The sequence below is a fragment of the Sesamum indicum genome, linkage group LG13, assembly GCF_026168435.1.
Source record: "Sesamum indicum cultivar Baizhima isolate 11 linkage group LG13, ASM2616843v1, whole genome shotgun sequence".
NCBI lineage: Eukaryota > Viridiplantae > Streptophyta > Magnoliopsida > Lamiales > Pedaliaceae > Sesamum > Sesamum indicum.
This window is the reverse complement of record NC_142669.1, coordinates 4,229,627-4,235,626: the sequence shown is the minus strand read 5'-3', so window position 1 is coordinate 4,235,626 and position 6,000 is coordinate 4,229,627.

Genomic DNA, 6,000 nt, shown 5'->3' with positions numbered 1-6,000 from the left:
TATGTGCAAGTTGTTTTCATTTCATTTCATTCCATTTGTTGTAGAAATTCTTATTAACCACAGACACTCTCAATACTCTGATTTTCCTGCATTTACACTTAATTAGTTTGTATATTATTACTCAAATTTTGGACCATCAACTAATGCAGATCATCTCTTAAGTTGGTTGACCAGGTAACAACCGCTAATTTAATATTTTATTGTGTTTAATTATATTAATTGTAGTTTACTTATTTTAGTTTTATTATTTTTTTATTAATCTTAGATCATGTTAAATATATGTATTCTCATAAATGCTGTAGTGTAATTTTTGTCGTCAAATAAGAAAATTAATTATATATACATATGAATACAGTTATATATATATATATCATTATGTTACGAGAATTGAGGAGATGGATGTATAATAAGAACCTTCCAAAGAGGGCAGGTTGTACACTGGAGTTTGAGTATGGGACTAAGACTTTTATAGAATGGGCAAAGGGTCAGCGTGGACATATGGATGAAGATAAAATTAGGTGCCCTTGCCGAAAATGCAAAAACACGAAGTTCAGAACACCCTACGATGTCAATTATCACTTACATATGCGAGGATTTATGCTAGAATGTTATGATGTCCTTAGGTACTTGCTGCTTACTCTCCGTATGTAGAGGTTGTATTCTTGGAGGGCAACTGCCGCGCACATGACGTGACATGCCAATCATCAGACTGAGAGGGGTCAATGTGTCATCCATCCGATGCTGAGGATTGGAAGCATTTTGACTCGACGTATCTCGATTTTGTATAAGAGTCGCGTAATGTCGGTTGGGCCTTTGCACAGATGATTTTGCATCGCACGGTCAGTATGATCGTACTTATTCATGTTGGCCCATTATCATTACACCATTCAATCTCCCCCCTGGTATGTGCACGAGTTCTGAGTACATGTTTCTTAAGATGGTGATCCTTCGCCCTTCTAATCTAAAGCATTTGATCGATGTGTATTTGGAATTGTCGATCGAAGAGCTGGTGCAGTTATGGTGGGGGTTCGAACGTACGACAATGCCACGGACAACGCATTCATCATGCGGGCGGCATCAATGTAGACTGTGAATGATTTACCCGCCTATAGGATAGCGTCTGGGTAGAGTACCACCATTATTATGGGTTGTATGGATGACACAGGGGCATTCCATTTGCAGCACGGTAGGAAGGCGTGCTACTTAGACTGCCACATATAGTTTCTCCCTGATGTTCTGTACTGGGCAACGCATCTGATCCGCCACAACCTTGAGATCATACACATTAAGAAAAATGTGTTTGATAATACATTCAATGCCGTCATGGACATCAAGGAAAAGACAATGGATAATTTGAATGCACACAGGGATTTGAAGATCATCTGTAATCGTCCGGAGCTTGAGTTGGATGAACGTAGATCGAACGTTATGCCTAAACTAGTCTATACCCTGACGAAGGAAAATAAATATATATATGTGAATGGATTCGTGGTGTTAAGTTTCTGATGGCTACGCATCTAACCTTGCCCACCGCATCAACCTGACAGAATTATGGATGCACGGCATGAAGAGCCACGAATATCACGTATTCATGCAGAAATTGATCCTAATTCCATTTTCTGAGATGCTTCTCGAGTATGTACGGAGTGCATTAACGGAGGTTAGTCTTTTATTTCAAAGCATATGCTCGACCATGCTTGATGTCGTCAAGCTACATGAGTTAGAAAACAGTATTGCTATTATACTGTGCAACTTTGATAAAATAGTTCCTCCAGTTTTTTTTGAGTCAATGGAGCACCTCATTGGTCACCTGTCGTATGACGCTCGCGAAGGGAGGCCAGTGCAGTACAGGTGGATGTACCCATTTGAAAGGTTCTTATGTGAATTGAAGAAAAAGGTGAAAAATAAAGCACATGTCGAAGCATCAATTGTTGAGGCATACATTGTCGAAGAAATCGATTTGTTTTTTTCACAATACTTTGAGTCGAACGTGCAATCCAAATGAAGTATGACTCGTCGAAATGATGAGCGCACGAGAAGCAATGATGGAATCAAGGTGTCTATATTTTCAACTACCCTAGTCGGGCTAGTGATGCCTCGAAGAGCAGATGGCTTAGTGGACCAAACCGGCACGTCATCCTAACGTACATTTTGTACCAACACCACCATTTAGTTGACCCAATTATTGATCGACTTGTATCGAATGAGTTCAAGGATTGGTTCAAACGATGTGTAAGCTAATATATTTATTTTTGAATTTTTAAAATTATTTTGTGCAATATATTGAATATCTGATTAATATATGAATGTGAAGGTACATCCCGAGTTCAACTACACGGACAACAAGTTCCTTAAGTCTCACTATTGGGGTCCAAGTGTAGAAGTGACATCGATCCCTTGCTATTTTATGAATGGGAAAAATTCCACACGGAACGTCATAATGCCGGCAAGTAAACCATGAATTGTGGGGTGCGTGTCAAAAGTTCATTGTATACAAACGAGGACAATAACTTCTACGGAATCATCGAAGAGATCATTCAATTGACATACCCACTTATTTCCAACTTCCACATCGTTCTGTTCAAGTGTCGGTGGATCAATCTAGTAAGAGGCATGAAGGTACGCCCACGCTATCACCTTGTTCATGTAAACATCAAAAAAGTGTACCAAAAGGATGTCTCATTCATACTTGCAGATCATGCAGTACAAGTGTACAACACTAAGTACCTAAGTATGAAGAGAGACAAAGCGAATTGAATGGTTGTTTGCAAAATCAAGGATCGGAGAGTTGTCAATCAGTCCAAGTGGACTGAGATCATATATCAGCCGGAGAAAGTCATACCAGTCCCTGAAGTTGCTACGGACAATTAGTTGTATGATTCACGTGATCCCAATAGTTTACGAATTGCACATCAACAGGGTGTAGGTACTCTACGGACTAAAGATGGTCAAACTGATAATGAAGATGAAGAGGATGATGAAGACAACTTTGAGGACTACAGGACAGATGAGGATGAATACGAGGTACATAGTGTATATTTTTTGTAATAAAATATTTTTATTTTGCAATTTTGTAAAATGAAAAAAAAGTTTATAAAATTTTTGAATTCTTTCTAACCATTCATTTTTTTGGAATGGCCAAATTAATGACAAAGCCATTACAATGGCCTTACAATTTAAGACGACAAACTTTTGGCGCCAAAAATGTAAAACGGGGAATGAAATTTTTTAACGGCCACATTGCAAATAGCCGTTACAAATGCAGTTACAAATTAGAAGTTCTGAAATCAAAATAAAAAAGGTGGAAATTTAATTTCGATTGGCCGTTACAAAGGCTGGTACAAAGGTAAATTATGAAAGCACCGGAAAGTGCGAGTGGATCGGCCTGGGAACGCACAAGTGAAAGCGATAATAACGAATTGCGTAAATTAAAATAAAAGCACAATTAAATCATAATTCCAAGGGGTGTACCCTTGGAATTCCCGAGTGATCGATGTAGTTAAAATTAAACGATAATATATTTAATGGAGCTAACATAGGAACCTTTATTTCCTATTCGACTAATGACTATGACTACAGCTTTATAGAGTGTTAACGCATCTCCAAGAGCATAGGTGATACCTCTGTCACGTTTTAACAGGGGAAGGATCCTCTTCTTCGAACTCACCGTCCTCGTTACATACTTTGACTGCACTAGATAAGGCTTTTCAGACTGTGTCTGAAACACGATCACCTCTCGCACAAATCTAAGAAACAGTAATCCATGCACATGACTGCCATGATTCCTTAATTCTAAGGACTACTCTCGTACTACTGGAGTTGGGGACTCAAGTCATATCGACTAAGCCTCCATATGATGATCTCTGCGAGTCAGTTGAGTCGATTCGACACCTAGCTAATTGACCCATTAAGATCGCATAGACATCTTAAGTCTATTGCCGATGAAACACAACGCTCATCAAATGAATGTAACCCTTAATGCAAGTCTCAGTCTCGAGGTCCTTGATTTGGAACATTTCAGACCCAACCCTAAGTAGTTGGTTTCATGACCGCCATCCAATATGCAGTCATACTGTTGCATTGTTGTTAAGGTTGTCTGTGGGCATCTATTGTAACTTCCAACTAGTGGTTGACGTACTTCAGTAAGCACAACAGATACATGTGCCGACAATGAATTCTTACCATATTTATCAGGGCAACATTGCTTAAATAAAGATTGCTTGAATGGTTCTCAAAAACCCCCAATTCAATTGGCCTTTGGCCATCCATTCCAATAAATTATTCCAGCTATTACAAAAGAAGTTACAGAAAACGAGCTATCTCGAAAATTCAGACTGAAAAATGCATTATCTTTACATCCAGGTTCCCGATTCATACCAAATTTAAATATATACAGTATGTGTCCATTAAATCATATCAGACGGTATGATTATAAATCACATGGCCTAATTTATAAATACACCATCTTGAATAATTACTATTACGTTTCAAGCATAATATGTTGAAATCCGTACATCTAATAAGGTTACAACTTGGCTTAATGAATTCTTTTATAAGTGTGATTATATCTGACGGTTTGATCCTAATTTTGTTGGCCCGATTAACCCATGCAGTTCGACACTATAAGATGATAGTTACATCAATGTAATACTGACATTTATGAATATACAAATTATTGTATACTGGGTACATGTATCAATGTCAAATAAAAAATTTTGTTTCTTTAATATATTTCAATTATATTGTTCAACTACTATGATACGTTTCCACAGCATTAAATTATCGAAAACGATAATTTTTTCAAGACAATTTCAATAAGAATAAATAATTATTTAGAACACTCTTTGTAACGGCCTTAGGCACACCACTGAATGAAACGACGTCGTATCCATATTTTGTATTACTCTTTGTAACGGATTTTTACACGACTACCATACACTATATTATTTGTATCGGCATTTTTAACGACTTTTTGCATGACTATATTATTATAATTCTTTTCATGACGGCCTTTTAATTTTTGCATCTCTTAGTAATGATTTTGGTAACAGCCTTGACCGTTCCAAAAAAGATAGATATACAACACTTTGATGAGTTTTTCCACTCTTCCTTTCATTCTTTCCTATTTCCTCTCTTTCTCTCTCTCTTCCTCTCTCTCCCCCCCTTCCACCCACCCCCACCACAGAACCCAACCCCCATCCCCGAATTCGGTAAATGTTTTTAAATTATTGATGTTTCTTTTTCAAATTCTTAATTTTTAAAAAAAATGCCAAATTCTTTAAAATTTCAGAAATTTTTGAAGCTTTTCTGAAAATTTTCTGATTTTTTGAAAATTTAAAAAAAATGTGATTTTTTTAATTTCAAAAAATGTTTTTAAATTCTGTAATTTAAAAAAAATCAGAGTTTTTTTTTAAATTTCAACTTTTTTTAAATTTTTAAAATTGTGGAAATTTTTTAAAATTACTTAACTTGTTTTTCTTAAAATTACATATTTATAAAAATCCAATTTTTTTAAAATTTCAGAAATTTTTGAAGTTAAACTCAAAAGTGCTATAATAATAGATATAAAGGCTCGGTCTCAACCAGTAGCTTCTTGGAAGATTGATTTTTCTGTCATGTAGTTTACTCGCATCCATAGAGTGGCCTAGGGTAGTGATCTGAAATCTACCATAGAGTGGCCTAGGGTAGTGATCTGATATATGACCTATGCCTCATTCAGACCATGCTACTTTTAATTGCACTTGAATCCGCCCTCGTCCGGTCTCCAGACCCACCCCCATCCAGATTCAATTCTGAACCCGATAGGTCTAATTTGCAAAAGTTGATGAAATTTTCTATTTCTTCAATTCATTAACATAATTTTTTTTAAAAAAAATAAAATTAACATTTATAAATATTAAACAAGTTATTATGCTAAATATAATTTGTTTAACCAACATATGCAGTAAATGAAAGTTTAAACTTTTGATTAAATTAAATATATGTATAAACATTATTTAG